General features: G+C 47.0%; 1 protein-coding gene across 4 annotated transcripts in view; it reads right to left on the bottom strand.

Annotated features, from left to right (window-relative positions):
• The window catches only part of LOC115095308 (transmembrane protein 170A), an 87,818-nt gene that overhangs the window by 9,655 nt on the left and 58,701 nt on the right, over positions 1-19,462 (bottom strand). The window lies entirely within an intron of this gene.

Raw genomic sequence — 19,462 nt, 5'->3', positions numbered from 1 at the left:
ACTTCCTCCGGAAGGGCATTCCAGGCATCCACCACCCTCTCTGTGAAGAAATACTTCCTGACATTGGTTCTGAATCTTCCTCCCTGGAGCCTCAAATCGTGACCCCTGGTTCTGCTGATTATTTTCCTACGGAAGAGGTTTGTCGTTGTTTTTGGATCATTAAAACCTTTCAAGTATCTGAAAGTCTGTATCATATCACCTCTGCTCCTCCTCTCCTCCAGGGTGTACATATTTAGATTCTTCAATCTCTCCTCGTACGTCATCCTATGAAGATCCTCCACCTTCCTGGTCGCCCTTCTCTGTACTGCTTCCATCTTGTCTTTGTCTTTTTGTAGATACGGTCTCCAGAACTGAACACAGTACTCCAGGTGAGGCCTCACCAAGGACCTGTACAAGGGAATAATCACTTCCCTTTTCTTACTCGATATTCCTCTCTCTATGCAGCCCAGCATTCTTCTGGCTTTTGCTATCGCCTTGTCGCATTGTTTCGCTGTCTTCACATCATTAGACACTATCACCCCAAGGTCCCTCTCCTGCTCCGTGCTCATCAGCCTTTCCCCCCCCATCGAGTACAGTTCATTCGGATTTCCACTCCCCATATGCATGACTTTGCACTTCTTGGCATTGAATCTCAGCTGCCATATCTTCGACCACTCTTCCAGTTTCCTTAGATCCCGTCTCATTCTCTCCACTCCTTCCGGCGTGTCCACTCTGTTGCAGATCTTAGTGTCATCCGCAAAAAGACAAACCTTACCTTCTATCCCGTCCGCAATGTCGCTCACAAAGATATTGAACAGGACCGGTCCCAACACCGATCCTTGCGGCACACCACTTAAAACCGCTCTCTCTTCAGAGAAGGCTCCATTTACCATCACACATTGTTTTCTGTCCGTCAACCAATTTGCAATCCAGGTCACCACATCGGCACTCACTCCCAAGCTTCTCGTTTTATTCACCAGTCTCCTGTGCGGAACCGTATCAAAAGCTTTGCTGAAATCCAAGTAGATGACATCTAGTGCTCTTCCTTGATCCAATTCCTTGGTTACCCAGTCAAAAAAGTCAATCAAATTTGTCTGACAGGATCTTCCCCTGGTGAATCCATGCTGCCTCTGGTCCATCAATTCTCCAGACTGTAGATAGTTGACTATTCTCTCTTTCAGCAGTGACTCCATTACTTTTCCCACCACCGAAGTGAGGCTAACCGGTCTGTAGTTGCCTGCCTCTTCCCTGTTCCCACTCTTGTGAAGCGGGACCACCACCGCTCTTCTCCAATCACTCGGCACCACTCCCGTTTCTAGGGATCTATTGAACAGGTCACTCAGCGGACCCGCCAGAACATCTCTGAGCTCCCTCAATATCCTTGGATGAATCCCATCAGGCCCCATGGCTTTGTCCACTTTCAGGTTCTTTAGTTCTTCCCACACATTTTCTACTGTAAAAGGATTTTCATCTATTCCCCTTCCCTCCAGTTTCTTGTTGTTTAGAGATGGTCCTTCTCCAGGGTCTTCTTTAGTGAACACAGAGCTGAAGTATTCGTTTAATATTTCTGCCATTTCTTCGTCTCTCTCTACACATTGATCATTACCACCTTTCAATTTCACTATACCACTTTGGACCTTTCTCTTTTCGCTGATGTATCTGAAAAATGTTTTGTCACCATTTTTTATCTCCTTGGCAATCCTCTCTTCCGCTTGACTCTTTGCCAACTTGATTAATTTCTTTGTCTCCCTCAGTTGATACAAATATTCTTCTTTGTGCTCCTCCCTTTGGGATCCTTTATATTTCTTGAATGCTGTTCTTTTAGCTTTAATTTTGTCAGCCACCTCCATTGAGAACCAGATAGGTTTCAGTTTTCTTTTGCTTTTCTTTACATTTCTAACATATAGAGCAGTTGCCTTGGTGATTGCTCCTTTTAGATTGGTCCACTGCTGATCCACATCTCTCTCGTTCTCCCATCCTTTAAGTTCTTCCTCCAGGTAGTTCCCCATTTCCTCAAAGTCTGTGTTTTTGAACTGTAAAACTCGGGTCTTTGTGGTTCTTTTCCCTATTATTTTAGTGATATTAAACCATACCGTTTGATGATCACTGCTGCTGAGGTGGGCGCCCACCTGGACATCTGAGACATTATCTGCATTAGTGAGCACTAAGTCGAGTATAGCTCCTTCTCTCGTGGGTTCCAACACCATTTGTTTGAACAAAGATACTTGCATGGCATCCACTATCGCTCTACTATTTTTAGTTTCTGCAGATGGGATTTTCCAGTCTACATCTGGCATATTAAAGTCACCCACGATCACCACTTCTCCCTTCTTACCTATCTTATGGATGTCTTTAACCAGATCTCTGTCCAGCTCTTCCTTTTGGTTTGGAGGCCTGTAAACCACTCCAATATAAATGGATGCTCCGTCATCGTTTTTTAGGTCGACCCATAGAGCTTCTTCAATACCCCAACTTCCTTGTAGCTCAGTTGCTTGGATGTTGTTTCTGACATAAAGAGCCACACCTCCCCCTTTTCTATCCTCTCTGTCCTTCCTTAACAAGTTGTAGCCTGGTATTGTTGTATCCCATTCATGAGATTCTGTGAACCATGTTTCTGTGATAGCAACAATGTCCAATTCTGCCTCAGCCATTAGGGCCTGCAGATCTGGGATTTTATTTCCCAAACTATGAGCATTTGTGGTCATAGCCTTCCAGGTACTCTCTTTACGGTTATTGCATTTCCTGGACTCCTTGTGAGATATTTGTTGAGATTTGTTATTCACTTCACTATTTCTTTTTGCGGTAGTGCCACTGTTGACAGAGTTTTCCATCTCAATTAGATTTTTTTTTTGCTTATGGATCTTTAAATACTGCATGCATTGTGTTTTCTCTCTCTTTTCTGGTAATACTGCAATGCTTTTCTCAAGAACTTCTTCAGTTTTTATTTTAGAGAAGGCTTGTTGTTCTTTTTGCATTTGGTACATTGTGTGTCTCCTCATCACAGGTCTAATTCTACCAGAGCCAACTGTATTCCTGGTTTTTAAAGAATTTCCTGATGACCTGTTTGAGTGGGGCGGTATACCTGATGGCTGCTCTTCTGTCAAGAATGGGTGACTGTGGGTCCTACCTGAGCCTAATGGATCTCCTTTTCTTGACTCCTGGTTTGTTTGTGGTATTGGGGAATTATTTTCTGAGTAATGCAATGTGGGTGTAATTCTTTTAATTGAAGCTAATTGATCTTTAATCACAGTCAGCTCCATTTTCAAGGATGAGAGTTGTGCACAAATTGGGCAAGCTCTAAGTTTCCAGATGCTTTCCCTCAGAATAAAGGCTCCACAGCAGTTACATTGGATAGTCCTCATCTTGGTAATTTGTGGCTTTATTTCCTTGACTGTAACCAATGTACTAATTTATCTTGCTGCCAATGGTAATCTAGGCAGTCTTTATTAGAAACAAGCCCCAGGGGTAGGGTGGGAGGGAGTCAAACAGTTTAGCCTGGGACAAGCTGGGTAAAGCAGGGCACTACTGGACAGTTGTCTTTGCCTTTTGGTCAATTCTTTTTTTAAAAAAAACAGTCTTTATGCCCCAGTTTTTTAGTTGTGCCAGCTAACCCCAAACTAGAGAGATTTTCCCAGTTTAAAAGCTGATAGCTTTGCAGACAGGAAATAAACAGAAGCTTTCTACACAAGCTTCTACACAAAATGAAACAGACTAGAAAGAAGTTAAAACACAGGCAGTAAATAATCACAGAAGCTTTCTACACAAGCTCCTACACAACTTCAGATCAATAAGCAAAAAGAAGTAAAAATAAGCAGAAAATACTTAGCCAGAATGAAGATTTTGCAATGCAGTTAAACAGTTCCACCAGAGAAATCCCTTAGCATGTGCTCAGGACAACAATGGCTAACAATGGCTCCCTTCCTTGCTCTGATTACCTTGCACAGGTCTGAGCCACACCCAATTTAGTTAGATTACGTCACTTCTGGACTGTTGTCTTTGCCTTTTGGTCAATTCTTTTTTAAAAAAAAAAAACAGTCTTTATGCCCCAGTTTTTTAGTTGTGCCAGCTAACCCCAAACTAGAGAGATTTTCCCAGTTTAAAAGCTGATAGCTTTGCAGACAGGAAATAATCAACAGAAGCTTTCTACACAAGCTTCTACACAAAATGAAACAGACTAGAAAGAAGTTAAAACACAGGCAGTAAATAATCACAGAAGCTTTCTACACAAGCTCCTACACAACTTCAGATCAATAAGCAAAAAGAAGTAAAAATAAGCAGAAAATACTTAGCCAGAATGAAGATTTTGCAATGCAGTTAAACAGTTCCACCATTGATCAATAGTCGAATTTGTAATAACCTATTTTCACCTTGCCATCATTAAGAAAACTTTTAGAAGTGTGATCAATTACAGCTGGTTGAGTTCTTGGCTGAAAGGGGAAACCTTGATGCCCAGCAGTTTGACTTCAGGAAAGCCCAGAGCACAGAAACTCTGTTTTATTTGTTGGATTTTTTTTTTTTTTTTTGTATTGACAACTAGAGCGGGGCAAAGCAGGTATTCTTGTGCAGTTAGATTTAAGAGCAGCTTTTGACACAGTAAGCCATAAGCTTTTAATCTCCTGCCTGCATAGCTTGGGGGTAGATGGACATGTCTTGTCATGGCTCACATCATTCTTACAGAATGGAAGGAGGCAGTGTATATAAATAGGTGACAGCCCTTCAACCTGGAGATCTTTAAAATCAGGCGTACCACATTGTCCTCAGTGCTTTTTAACATTTATTTGAAGCCTTTAGATCAAGTGTTGTATTCATTAGGGATTACTTATTTCATTTATGCTGATGATGTATAATTTTTTTATATCTTGCAACGACAATGGTCGTTTTCTTAAGAATTTCTTTAAAACTGTTTACATAATATTGTTGTAGTCGGGAGGTGGATCCTTAGTCTGGCCGGTTGAGGCGGTGTCCCGTGCAGAGAGAGCCGATCGGAAGGCAGACCACGGCAGGAGAAGCGAGGTCTTCACCCTGGAGATCCGTGACCCCTCCAGAGGAGCTGCGGGGGCCCGGACCGCTGGGACTTAGGTGGCTTTGCCCTGGAAGCCCGTGATCCCCCCAGGAGGAGCCTGTAGGGACCCGGGCTGCTGGGTCTTAGGAGGCTGACTGTGGAAAGGCGAAGGCCGCAGACGAAGAGATGGACCAGGATCAGGGCAGGCAGCAGAAGTCGTAGACGATGAGACGGACCAGGATCAGGGCAGGCAGCAGAAGTCGGAGACAATGAGACGGACCAGGATCAGAGCACGAGAGACAAGCAGGCTGGGACAGGAAGACTGGAACAGGAGCACAAGGACAGGCTGGCAGGATCAGGAACTCAGGAACAGGCTGGCAGGATCAGGAACACAAGAACAGGCAACTTGAAACTCCGTGGAGCTGACCACGTTGCAAGGCAAAGAGGGAGGCTCAGACGCCGAGTTAAATCCCCCTCGGCGTCTGACGTCACTCCGGGAGCGACTCCCTTTCTTCGCGTGTGCGAAAGCCCTAGGGGCGGGGCCGACAGCGTCCGCCGGCGTCTCCCTCGTGGGAGCGCCGCGTGGTAGGCCGGAGCAGGAACTGGGGAATCGGAGGCCGCACCAACCCCCGGGACCGAGCTCAGGTAAGGGGCCGGTCGCGAGGGCCGCGACCGGTACCGCAACAAATATAACTGGGTAGCAGTATGAGAATAAATTAATGCTGAATTTGTTAAAGATGACCTTACTGTGCATTGGTAAGCAACCCTCTTGTGAGGGTCTGACAAATTAGATTTTGATAAGATTATGATGCAAATTGCTTCTGAGATGCGTAATTTGGGGATAACCTTATATTCTAGATTACTGTTTAAATCCCAGATTCAGCAGGTTTCTTCTATTTGTTTTGTCAAATTAAAAATTCTGTGCTTTTTACAATTTATGCTTCCTTAGAATATATTTAGATCAGTAATTCAAGTTATAGTGATTGGGCAATTAGACTAATGTAGCAGTCTTTATATTCATCTGCCTCAGAAGCATCTCCAAGTATTGAAATTAGTACAATATGCAGCTGCAAGGGTAATCACAGGTACGAAGCTGAATGAAGACATCTCTCCAGTAGTGAATCAATTTCACTGGTTGCCACTTAATTTAATTGAATTAAATTTAAGATTATTCTAGTGCATAAATTGTATTCTGTTGATCCATGCTCTTTAAAGAATTGCATCAAGATTCATGTTCCCTCCCGGCAGTTAAGGTCGTCGCAGTTTAAAATGTTGTACAAATTGCAATAAACTCCCTTGCAGGCCTTCTCTTTTGTTGCACTCACATTGTGGAATGTTCCACCAACTATACTGCAAGATGATTATGATTTAAAAGCAATGTTTTTTCAGGAAGGCTTTTAGATAACAGATATTACACTTATGTGATATGTAAGTTTTTTTTAATGTTTGATAAGCTATGTCGCTCTTTTTATGTAAGGTATATGTGTTAGGAGCGTGGAGGCGCGGTCCTATCTCAACGAGTTTGTGAGCCCTTGGGTCACAGCACAACTCAGGGAGGAGCCCCAAGACACACCACGAGAGGTAAGCAGGTATGAGCACGGGCAGAGCAGGAGCATGGCTGGAGTGAAGACAAAGCGAGGAATATCTGGAACAAGAACAAGGCAGGCTCAGCCCTCCACTGAACCTACATGCACCAATGAGACCCAGCAACGTAATGCTGGTCTCGAGAGTAGCCTTCCAACCACTCAATAGCCCTTCCGGACCCGCCGCTTGGGAATGACGAGTGCGTGAGGCCAGAAGGAGGCTGAGGGTAGGAACAAGAAGACTCAGATGAAGACTTGGATACTCAGAAGACTCGGAGGACTCAGACAAGGACTCAGGTTACTCAGAAGACTCGGACAAGGATTCGGGTTACTCAGAGGGTCTCAGGCAAGGATTCAGGATTCAGACAAAAGTACTGGGTGAGAACAGCATCGCAGCACGCCCTACACAGCCGCCCATGGCTGGTCGCGGATCACGCTGAAAGCGAAGCAGACTCCAGACGAGGCAATGGAACTTGAAGCCAGGACATGACGAAGATTCAGGAGAGGCCTGCACTGGGGCGCGCCCTACACAGCCGCCTGTGGCTGGTCGTGGACCATACTGAAGCGGAGCAGATTCTGGCAGAGTCTTAGGCATGGCCGGAAGAAGGCACAAGGAACTCCAAAGACCGGGACAGGATTCAAGACTAAGGATTCTCAAAAGCAAGGCATTAAAAACAGGAGTCTTCCGGAGGCTTGCACTGCAGACGAGAAGAAGGCCTTGTACAACGAGGTACCCTACACAGCCCCCCATGGGCTGGTTATGGACCACGATTATAGCATGCCAGGAAAGGTGGACAGACGAGGGACCTGAGAACTGGATGAAGAGCTGAAGAATAGATGGACGGAGTCAGGACAGGAACATCGGACATCAGGAACATGGAACATGGTACCTCTGGACACGGGACATTAAGATATGGAGCAGACATCTGGAACATCAGGAACATGGAACAAGCGACAAGGGACGAGACCAGGAACATTAGGATGAAGAAGTTCAGGAACATGAAGAACATGGAATGAAGATCCATCAAGGCACAGAAAGACCACGGAGTACCTGGATCAGGAAGACCACAGACGCTGTGAATACCAGATCTGAAGGCCCTGAGGAACTGAGGCTGGGCCCTTTTATAGGGCTGGTCTGGCGAAGACTGATGACATCACTGCTGAGGGCCACGGGGCTTTTCCCGCCGTTGGCCCTATAAAAGAAGAGAAGAGGCGCGGCGGCGCATCTAGAGAGAGGCAGGACCACAGACAGCGTTGGCGGCATCCATGCCGCGAAGAGGAGCAGGAAGGAGCGGCACTAAGCCGTAAAAGGAGGGTCTGATGGTGGCTTCCTGCCACAAGGGAGAGCAGGTAATCAGCGGCTCCCTGCCGCAGGAAAGCTCAGTGGCGGCAGCTCTATCCGCTGCGAGGGTGGAGCATCGCCGCCGGCGGCTTCCAGCTGCTAAGAAGGACTTCGGTGGCATTAGGACCACGGAAGCACCAGGAACGCAGTGGCCTCTGGGCTGCATGAAGACGGCGGCAGTGGCGGTGTAAGGTGTAAGGGATTGCCTGCAGGTCTAGCCGCAGGCAGAATCCCAACAATATGTGAGATTTTTATTTCTTTTTATGGATGTAATTTATTGAAATCTGCTTTGGACAAAATAGTTGAATTCATGCTTAACTTAAGAATTTTTAAATAAATAAATCTCAATGTTGTTAAAATTTAAAGCCAGCTTATTAACCAGAGCCAGTTACTAATGATGACTTGATGTAAAACACCATCAAATAAGGAAGCAATTGGCATTACGAAGTGAATAATCTGTACTTCAGGTTCAAGTTAGTATACAGCAGGCACATATAGAAATTAAATAAAGAGGCCGACAATGTCAACCCCTGAGGAACTTCCATCTTTAATGGAAACCAAGAAGATAAATTGCCACTGATGATACCCACCTGCTGAAGTTGCTTAATTAGGAAAGAACTGAACCAACCTAAAACATTTGAATGCATGCCCAAGTCTACTAGTCAGAATGTCATGGTTAAGGGTGTCAGATGCTGATGATCTCTCTAAAAAGACAAGAAACAATTGCTGTCCACTATCAAAGCCTAGACAAAAACTGTCCAGGCTAGAGAACATAAGAAATTGCCATGCTAGGTCTTGGTATTATGCCCTGATCTGAGCCCAAATTGTTAATGCTCTAGAATTATATAGTGAGATAAAAAAACAATTCAGCTGTTTCAATACAGCACCCTCTAGAAATGGTGGGTAGAAATGGATAGAAATGAAAGCAATGAAATTGGGCAATAATGGGATAATTTGGTGGTATCAAGATCAGCTTTTTTCAAAACTAGTCTAACACTTGCTGTTACGGTCCCGGGCCGTGCCCAGGGACCTCCACTCACCTCCTAGCCTGGGCCGGCCACGGGAGTACCTCCACTTCAGCCCCAAAGGCCCAAAATGCGGCCTACAGTGGCACTCTCCCTGCGAGACGCTGCTGACAATCCGCGGTTGGCCCCGCCCCCTAGGCACACGTGCGTGCGCCGGGGCTTCAGTCTTAAAGGGGCCAGCATGGGAAAATCAGGGACAGCCTCCCACTGACATCAGACGCTGCCAGGTTATTTAAACCAGGCAGTCACTGACATGCCTCGCTTTGCAACGAGGTTCACTCAGTCCCCTGAGTTGCTAGTTGCTGCATTGGATCTTGGATCGTCTCTTCTACTTCTGGCTTCCGACCCGGCTTCATCCATTGACTTAGTCTTCACTCCCACTCCTGGTTTTGGTTTGGACTTCTGGCTTCTGACCCTGCTTCGTTCCTGGACTCCGACTTCTGTTCCCTCCGCCTCTTCAGGTATCCGGTTCTTACTGGCCCAAGGGATTCTCCTAAGTCCCAGCGGCTCGGGCTTTCTCGGGCTCCTCCTGGGGGAGCCGCGGGCTTCCGAGGGTGAAGACTCTTCCAGTCTCCTGGGCCCTACCGTCCTCATCAACCATCTCTTCGACCGCTTCCTGGATCCTTGGTCGCAGAGAGTCCCACCTAAGTCCAAGAGGTTCGGGTCCCTATGGGCTCCTCCTGGGGGGACCTCGGACTTCCAGTGGTGAAGTCTTCTCTGGAATCTCTCGTCAGCGCCGCCTCCCGGCAGCGACACTCACTGTAGGTCCCCACAGTGCAACATCTGCAGTCTCAGCCGGCCCAAGAGTCCACAACTATAACACTTGCTTATTTCAAAACACTGGACTGTTTGGATTTGCAGAATATAAGAAATTTCAAATAAATAAAACACCAGAAAGACAACTCTAGCAAATGACAACCTTCTGGATGATTTTAAAAACAGTAGTTGAAAAATTCAATCTGCCCCATAGATTCCTGTTTATCTTCAAGATAATCTCTAAACTTAATCTGGCTAATTTAGCCGAGATATTGAGCGACATTAATATATTAAGCTATCTTATAGTTAGTTGGATAGTGGTTGAATATTGGCCTCCATGTTTTTCCAGAGGTACTTTATACTATTTATTGGGTATTTGGGTCAGGGTTCGAAAGGACCCCAGAATTGCACACATGTCGATTTTATGAAGTCAAAATGTCCCCCAAACAGCATTAATGGTTTTTTTTTTCATGACAGGCAGCGAGGGTTAAATAAGGTTTTTGTGACTGAAAATTTTGCTGGCGGGCATAACTGGCTCCTGAAACAGTTTTGAATAATAATTGTTTTCACCACTAGGATTTTGCCTTTATATAATTTGATCTGGATGCTGCAGTGCTGATTGGCAAGAATGCTCCTTGACCTACACTATGTTCTGTCTGTGTAATGTACAGATCTTTTTAACTTTCGCAATTCATTATGGGGTAGATTTTATAAAGTTGCATGCAGGCATCCACATGCGCGCGCGCTACCCAGCGCGCTCACATGGGACGCTCGATTTAATAACGTGTGCGCAGGTGCATGCATGTTATAAAACCTGGGGTCGGCGCACGCAAGGGGGTGCCCGCGGCCTTCCCAACCCCCTACCCTGACCTCCCTTCCCCTAACCAACCCGCCCCCTATCCCTGTCCTAATCCCCCCCCCAAAAAATTATTTTACCTGCTGCGCCTGCTCGCAGATTTTGCGCACCAGCACCCGGCCGGCACGTGATCCTCCGACACAGCGGCAAATTGCCACTGTGCCAGAGCCTCTGACCCCGCCCTGCCCCCTCCCCACCCCTTTCCCAAAGCCCCGGGACTTAGACGCGTCCTGGGGCTTTACGTGCATTGCCGGGCCTTTAAAAGCTACCCCTATGTGAACTATGGTGCATAATCTTCCTATATTAGATGTAGATAAGAGTTGGATCTGCTGGATCCATAACTTCTTTAGAGACCGAGTCCTTGCTTTATACCGCTGCGTCCCTGGCAGTGCAGTTTCAGTCTTTAGAAGAAAAGCAGTACTGCATGGCGTAAAACTATGACTGGCTACCATAACCAGATACCGTGGCGCCAACTGGTAATCTTTTACATGGGTCTTGGAATGGGCTGGGCCACAGGAGCCATGGCGCGACTGAAATCCAGCCCACCTGCAGAATCGCTGTGGAAAGCCTGGGGCCAGGTCAGGCAGGCATCAGTTGTTCGGTGGCAGGAGGAAGAGAACAGGCGCATCAGATGCAACCTTCATCCCTGCAGCTCTGCATTGAACCACGTAGGACTGTACAGCCATGCAGTTCAAAGCAGTTGTTGGGCCAGGCAGCGGAGTAGGAGAAGGAAGTGGTCTGAGATACCACTGCTCGCCTCCTGCTGCTGATCAGCGTGGGAGGGAATAGTGGGGGGGGGAGAAATGGGAAAGCAAGCGTGAAGAGAGAGGGGCCAGAGCTTGATTGGCTTGGGCGCCCTTCAATCAAAACGGTGTTCTGCTGCCCTGATCCTTCATATAAAAATGGGTTAATCTGGGACTTCACAATCACAATGAGATCAGGGAATAAACAGTGATCTAATAAAACCCATCATTGAATGAATACTAGATTATAAGTGGAGTTTGTGATTGCAAGCAACAATTTCTCAGTCCATGCTCATAAGGATCAATAAAATCTGTTTTGTTTTGGTTTTTTTTAATTGTTAGCTGACATCCTGGGGAGCCCGTGGGAATTCATTTTTAAATAAACAACATCCGATTACCAGGAGAATGCCACTTCGCAGGACATAGGTTTTTTTTTTTTATTTGTTTTACAGACCATCACCAAGAGCTGTCTTCTCAGAAACTATATGCCACTAAATTCTGAGAAATGTGGCACAGATAAGTAACCATTTTCAAAGCTCTGCAGGTTGGCCCCAAATTGAGATTAATTGAAGGGGGGATTTTTAATTGAGTTCTGCTGTAAGGCAGAGGTTCTCAACAGGTGTGTCTTTCGGGAGATACTGGTGTGTTGTGAGGTCCTGGGAGGCGAGTCGCAGGGCCAGCTGTCTCCTTATCAGCCCGGCTGGGAGTTGGTTGACTTCCTACATTGGGCCTGATGGGAGGCTCCTCTCACTTCCTTCTCCTCTTTCTGGTCCAGGGGGAGGCTGTTTCCTCCTCCACCCAGATCAGAGCGAGACATTGCCAGCTCCTGCTGTTCTGGGCCTGATGGGATGCAAACTATCTTCCCCTGCTGAGTCTGGGAGTTGATGCTGCTGATGATCTCTTCACCCTGTGGAGGGTGGGGAAAGGAGGATGGGGATGCTGAGAAGATAGAAGTGGAAGGGAGAGGAAGTGAGGAGGCTGCTGAGCAGGAAGGGATGGGATGAAGGGGGTAGGGAGAGTCAAGCAGGGGAGAGAGTGAGCACAGGGAAGAGGATGTGGGGGTCAGGAATGCTGGGCTGGGATGTGAGTGTGAGCGGATGACTGAAAGGGGGTAATTGGGAGACGTGAAGGATGATGGAGACATGGAAGGAGAGTGACAAGGGGCATGTGCATTTCTTCTGTCTTTGTACTTTGCTTGGTGTAGGAGGATATTATTTCTGTTTCTAGCTCTCCAGTTTTGCACTGCAAGCAGAGTGGCTTTTTGAGGTTTCCATTTCAGTTTTTGTCTCCACATTTTTAACTTGTGGTCTTTTATTCTGTATTTGGGAAGGTCTGATCTGTATGTGTGAGTGAGGTGAGGTATTTTACTTGTAGGTAAGGATTTGTATTAATTTATTTGTTGCGTTTTCTCATTCTCAATAGGACATGCATTGGTGCGGCACTGCTGCCTTTTCATAGGTAGGGATATTGCTGGCTGAGTTATGGAATTAGTGTTACAGTGGTGTAGAAGGTTTCCTACACATGTGCTGAGTTTTGTTTTCAGGTTTGTATTTTACAATGTGCCTGGTAGTAAGGGAGTTTGTGTTTCTGTCACTGAGATAGCAGCAGAATCAGACTATATTTTTTATATGGTGAGTTGTATGGGGAAATCTCCTCTGCATCCACTCTTTGGGGACTGGAGGGGGGGGGGGGGTTGTTTCTGAGGATGCAGAGTATATGTTTAAGTTTAGCCCCGTGATGGTCATGTGTTCAGTGTATCGCACCTGTAAGCTTTATCTGTCAGGTGTGTCCCAACAGAAAAAAGGTTGAGAACCCCTGCCCTGTAAGCCAGTGGGGTGGGCGATAAAGCTCCTCTGTACTCTTCCTTCTGTCTAACCATTTTTTCATGTCACCTTATAATTTTTTTGTTTTTACTCTATCTCTTACAGACAGAGACTTGCAAAGTCAAAACTTGGTCACATAAGAACATAAGAAATTCCCATGCTGGGTCAGACCAAGGGTCCATCAAGCCCAGCATCCTGTTTCCAACAGAGGCCAAACCAGGCCACAAGAACCTGGCAAGTACCCAAACACCAAGAAGATCCCATGCTACTGATGCAGTTAATAGCAGTGGCTATTCCCTAAGTAAACTTGATTAATAGCCGTTAATGGACTTCTCCTCCAAGAACTTATCCAAACCTTTTTTGAACCCAGCTACACTAACTGCACTAACCACATCCTCTGGCAACAAATTCTAGAGTTTAATTGTGCGTTGAGTGAAAAAGAACTTTCTCCGATTAGTCTTAAATGTGCTACTTGCTAACTTCATGGAATGCCCCCTAGTCCTCCTATTATCCGAAAGTGTAAATAACCAATACACATCTACTCGTTCAAGACCTCTCATGATCTTAAAGACCTCTATCATATCCCCCCTCAGCCGTCTCTTCTCCAAGCTGAACAGCCCTAACCTCTTCACTCTTTCCTCATAGGGGAGCTGTTCCATCCCCTTTATCATTTTGGTTGCCCTTCTCTGTACCTTCTCCATCCAGACATACAGCTTCCATCACACAGCCACAAATATACTCACACATAAATACACACACACACACACACACACACACACATTACACTTCCAAAATCACCAACCACCAACATACACATCTGGACCCAGCACACCCAAACTTACACTCCCACTTCCTCACACCCATAGACAGGGAATGTAACTGATACAGCTGATCAAAAGATGGTGCTAAAGCTGTGTTCCAAGACACCCCTACACTTCTCAAGACACACACACACCCCAAACTGCTAAAACTGGAGACTGTTACAAAACCATACTGGTTCATAGCTCCCACAACCAAATCTCTACCTACACATACACAGCCATATCCCCAAAAACACACCCTTACATGCCCCTACCCTACACTCAACTTTACCTCACACAGTCCCTATTCACCAAAACACCCCAATGCACACCCCATGCATACCCCCCCACACACACATCCACTCAAAATCACATCCCTACGTACACACACACTGCCATACCCCCAACCCCACTGCACATACCCATCCAAACATGTACATCACATACCTGTGATATCCTGCCTAACTGCCTTGACAGAGGCTCCTCTAGACCAGGACTCTGCCAATGACCACAAGCTTTGTGATGTCATCCATTTATGGTGACCATAGAGACAGAGTCCTTTTAAACACAGTCAACATGGATTTACCCAAGGGAAGTCTTGCCTAACAAATCTGCTGCATTTTTTTAAAGGGGTTAATAAACATGTGGATAAAAGTGAAACGGTAGATGTAGTGTATTTGGATTTTCAGAAGGCATTTGACAAAGTCCCTCATGAGAGGCTTCTAAGAAAACTAAAAAGTCATGGATTACAAACTGGTTAAAAGACAGGAAACAGAGAGTAGGATTAAATGGTAAATTTTCTCAGTGGAAAAGGGTAAACAGTGGAGTGCCTCAGGGATCTGTACTTGGACCGGTGCTTTTCAATATATATATATAAATGATCTAGAAAGGAATATGATGAGTGAGGTTATCAAATTTGCGGCTGATACAAAATTATTCAGAGTAGTTAAATCACAAGTGGATTGTGATACATTACAGGAGGACCTTGCAAGACTGGAAGATTGGGCATCCAAATGGCAGATGAAATTTAATGTGGACAAGTGCAAGGTGCTGCATATAGGGAAAAATAACCCTTGCTGTAGTAACACGATGTTAGGTTCCTTATTAGGAGCTACCACCCAGGAATAAGATCTAGGCATCATAGTGGATAATACATTGAAATCATCAGCTCAGTGTGCTGCAGCAGTTAAAAAAGCAAACAGAATGTTAGGAATTATTAGGAAGGGAATGGTTAATAAAACAGAAAACGTCATAATGCCTCTATATCACTCCATGGTACGAGTAGGGAAGAAGGATCTAGCCTGTTTTGGGCGGTCCTCAGGCAACTTATGGACCTTGTTCTCCCCCAAGGATTTAATAAGCTGGTCCAGATCTTCGCTGAAAAGCAACTTACCCTTAAAGGGGAGAGTTCCCAGCTGTGCCTTAGAAGACGAATCAGCCGCCCAGTGTCAGAGCCAGAGGAGCTGTCTGGCCATACCGCCAAAGCCATCGCCTTCGCCTGCACCCGGTACAAGTCGTATAGGGCATCCACCCCATACGCTATGGCGCCTTCCAACCTGTCAGCCTGCTCTGCCTCTGCAGACAGAAGGTCTTGGGTGCTGAGTAATTGTTGGACCCACCTAAAGCTTGCCCGCTGCATGGGACTGCTGCAGATGGACGCCCGAACACCCAAGGCCAGGACTTAAAAAGTGCGCTTGAGATGGAATTCCAGCTTACGATCTTGGACATCCCGCAAGGCCGTAGCCCCCACGACAGGTATAGTGGTATGCTTAGTGACCGCCGTCACATTGGAGTCCACCTTAGGCATTCTCAATAATTCTAAACACTCTTCCCGGAGGGGATAAAGTTTTTCCATGGCCCTCCTGACCCGGAGGCCCGCCATTCCCTGAGAAGCATTAATTTGTGCATGGGATGGAAGGGAAACGAGCACGGCAGGGTCCTGAGCCCCCACCAGGACCGGGTCCGAGGAAGCTGGCATCGCTGCCGAAAACTCGTCAATCCCCAATTCCTGGGAGATGAAGGGGAGAAGAGGCTTCAATTCCTCCCTGCGGAAGAGACGGAGAACCCGGGGGTCATCCCCCGGATCTGGGTCCTGGTCCGGATCCTGGGCAGGCAGGGGGGGGGGGGGGCCCTGAACGACCCGGACCCGGGTCGCCCCCTGCCCATCAGGAGCCGCAGGGGAGAGAGGGACAGAGAGCAGAGGAACCTTGGCCGGAGGGGGGGGGGGCCGCTTCTTCCTGCAAACTTGCTAAACAGGATTTGTGCAGCAAAAGCACAAAATCAATGGAAAAATGGGTCCTAACGCCCCCGGGGGGGCAACCGAAAAAAATCGGGTCAGGGGCTTCAGGTAGCTCCGATAAAGAAACCGGAGAAAAACCCAAAATGACCGCCGTTCCCGCGGTTTGACGGCCCGGGAACGGCGGGGGAAGACGTTTTGGCGGCTTGGTCCAGGTCTCGGAGGGCATCGGGACCTCGGAGGGACCTCGGAGGGACCTTCCCCCCCGGTAGGCAGCGTGAACAGAGCCCCTCCCGCGAAAGCCTGACCGAGGAATCCCCGCAGGCTAAACACATCTGAGATCATGGCATGGCTGCTGGGTGGGGGAGGGGCAGCACTAAGATAAGCTGAGCTGCTGGTGCTGAAGGAGCGGAGGCACAGAATGAACTGTGCACGCTCCCAATTCTCTCTCTCAAACTGCAAAAGTAAGTAGGGAAGGCAGGAGCCTCTGTATTGCTCTCTGTATTGCTCCATGGTGAGACCGCACCTTGAATACTGTGTACAATTCTGGTCGCCGCATCTCAAAAAAGATATAATTGTGATGGAGAAAGTACAGAGAAGGGAAACCAAAATGATAAAGGGGATGGAACAGCTCCCCTATGAGGCAAGGCTGAAGAGGTTAGGGCTGTTCAGCTTGGAGAAGAGACGGCTGAGGGGGGATATGATAGAGGTCTTTAAGATCATGAGAGGTCTTGAACGAGTAGATGTGACTCGGTTATTTACACTTTTGAATAATAGAAGGACTAGGGGGCATTCCATGAAGTTAGCAAGTAGCACATTTAAGACTAATCGGAGAAAATTCTTTTTCACTCAATGCACAATAAAGCTCTGGAATTTGTTGCCAGAGGATGTGGTTAGTGCAGTTAGTGTAGCTGGGTTCAAAAAAGGTTTGGATAAGTTCTTGGAGGAGAAGTCCATTAACTGCTATTAATCAAGTTTACTTAGGGAATAGCCACTGCTATTAATTGCATCAGTAGCATGGGATCTTCTTAGTGTTTGGGTAACTGCCAGGTTCTTAAGGCCTGGTTTGGCCTCTGTTGGAAACAGGATGCTGGGCTTGATGGTCCCTTGGTCTGTCCCAGCATGGCAATTTCTTATGTTCTGTTAATCTTGTCAGGGACTCCTCTTGGGTAAAATCCCCTTTTATTTAGTTTTTGGGTTTTTTTTTACAATGGTCCCTGTCAGCAGCTACGAAACCATGGATCCCAATGAAGGGAGAGCAGTACAGAAGAGAGGGAGAGAGAGTGAGAGCTGAACAGAGGGAGTGACTGGCACCACCAATTTTCACCCCTGCAGCCGAGGACCACCGGGAAAAGGGAGCCTAGGCTATATAAAAGAAGGGGCCAAGCCCCCCTAGGCCCCTGCAAGAGTGAGGAGACAGGGACTGTCTCCTGTGAAGGATCCACAGAGTTCACACTTTTTTTTTTTTAAACAATAACTCAGAAATACTTGCTTGATCCAAACACGATAGACACACAGAAGAGGGACAAGCAGAAGTTAACAGGGAACCACAGGGTGAGCTGTTCCACCTGCTGAAGACAGGCAAATACTGAAGGGCTACGGGGTAGGCTCTGTCCTCATATAGGATACCCTTTCAGTTTTAGTCTCTCTCCACCTGCTGGAAAGGAGGCTCAACTCATGGTCTGGACTGATCCGGGTACGTACGAGGAAATAGAACCAAAAGGTTACTGAAGACCAAGAGTAACAGATAAGTATGAGAGAGAAAAAAAAAAAAGTGTGGAAGCTTGCTGGGCAGACTGGATGGGCCATTTGGTCTCCTTCTGCCGTCATTTCTATGGGGCGGATTTTAAAAGAGTTATGCGCGCAACCCTTAAACCCCACCCCGCGCGCGCTGAGCCTATTTTGCATGGGCTCGGCAGCGCGCGCAAGCCCCAGGACGCACGTACGTCCTGGGGTTTGCAAAAATGGGTGGGGCGTGGGCAGGGCCGCGGTCCGGAGGCGTGGCGGCGGTCCGGGGGCGTATGCCCCGACGGCAGACAGCCGGTGTGAGCAAGTTACGCCTGCCTCTACTCAACAAAATAAGGTGGGGGGTGATTTAGGTAGCGCTGGGGGGTGGGGGGGGGGGGAACAAAAAAAAAGTTCCCTCCAAGGCCGCTCCGATTTCGGAGCGGCCTTGGAAGGAACGGGGAAAGCCATCGGGCCTCCCCTAGGGCTTGGCGCGCGCAAAGTGCACATGTGTGCACCCCGACCCCGGATTTTATAACATGCGCGGGGCAGCACACGCTTGTTATAAAATTGGGGGTACATTTGTGCACGCCGGGTAGCGCGCACAAGATGGGAGGTAGAATAATTTCAGTTCTGACCGGATGTCCCAGAGTGCGACATCCGGTCAAGATCCAGATATTGAATCGTAGGGGAAAGGTTTAGAAAAGCTATCAGTACGGAAGAGACATTATTATGTAAGCTGTCGATTTTGATAATGTTATTGCATTGTGTGGCTATATTATTGTATGTTTGGATGAAATTCAATAAACATATTTGAATGAAAACATGGATATAGCTAATAAAATATTGTGATGGGGTATCCCTACCGCTTCTAGAAAAAGGAAGAACAAAGGAAAGCGTGAAGGTTTGTCACCCCCTAGGAGAAAACCCGGACTTAATCTGGATAAGAAACGGAGGTTAGAGCCCTTTAAGAGGGAGGAATTTGGTGAGGGGATGCCACGCACAAGGATCTGAGGGTCAGAGTGGAATATCCTATGGAATTCCGGGGGGGGGGGGGTCCTCCAGAGACAGAGCAGAAGCAGGAGCCTTGTAAGCATCTGCTCAGATAAGGGCTGAGGAGGAGATTAGGAATCTCCCTACAGAACCAGAAGAACTGAAGTCCCAGAACCCTGAGGAGAAGAGGAGGAAACTATGGAGAGAGAGGATCCAGTCTGAGTAAGGAAGGCACAAACGGCTGTGATGATAAAAGGCTGGCCTTGTTTGTTGTATATTTCAAACTATAACAAGCATTGCAGCACTGACTTGCGGGAGCTGGTTGTGGCTGAGTTTCTTTCCCTCTTATGTGATAATTACTGCTACCTGCAATCAAAGAAGATTGGGGAAGCTCAGAGAAAGGAAAGAAATTAAATACAGTCACAGGAGGGTGGTGAACTAGGCCAGGTTCTGCCCTAGATCAAGCAAGTCAGTTAAAAGGAGCTGTGATTTGACTTGTGCAGAGAATACTGTGTTATTGACCTGCAGAGAAAGCTGAGAGTTAAGCTGTGCCTAGAATGTTACGCCGCTGGATCTCAACTAAAGAAACTGCAACTGGC

The sequence above is a fragment of the Rhinatrema bivittatum genome, chromosome 7, assembly GCF_901001135.1.
Source record: "Rhinatrema bivittatum chromosome 7, aRhiBiv1.1, whole genome shotgun sequence".
Classification (NCBI taxonomy): domain Eukaryota; kingdom Metazoa; phylum Chordata; class Amphibia; order Gymnophiona; family Rhinatrematidae; genus Rhinatrema; species Rhinatrema bivittatum.
The sequence above is the reverse complement of the archived record's forward strand: the minus strand, read 5'-3'. Positions and strand labels throughout refer to the sequence as shown.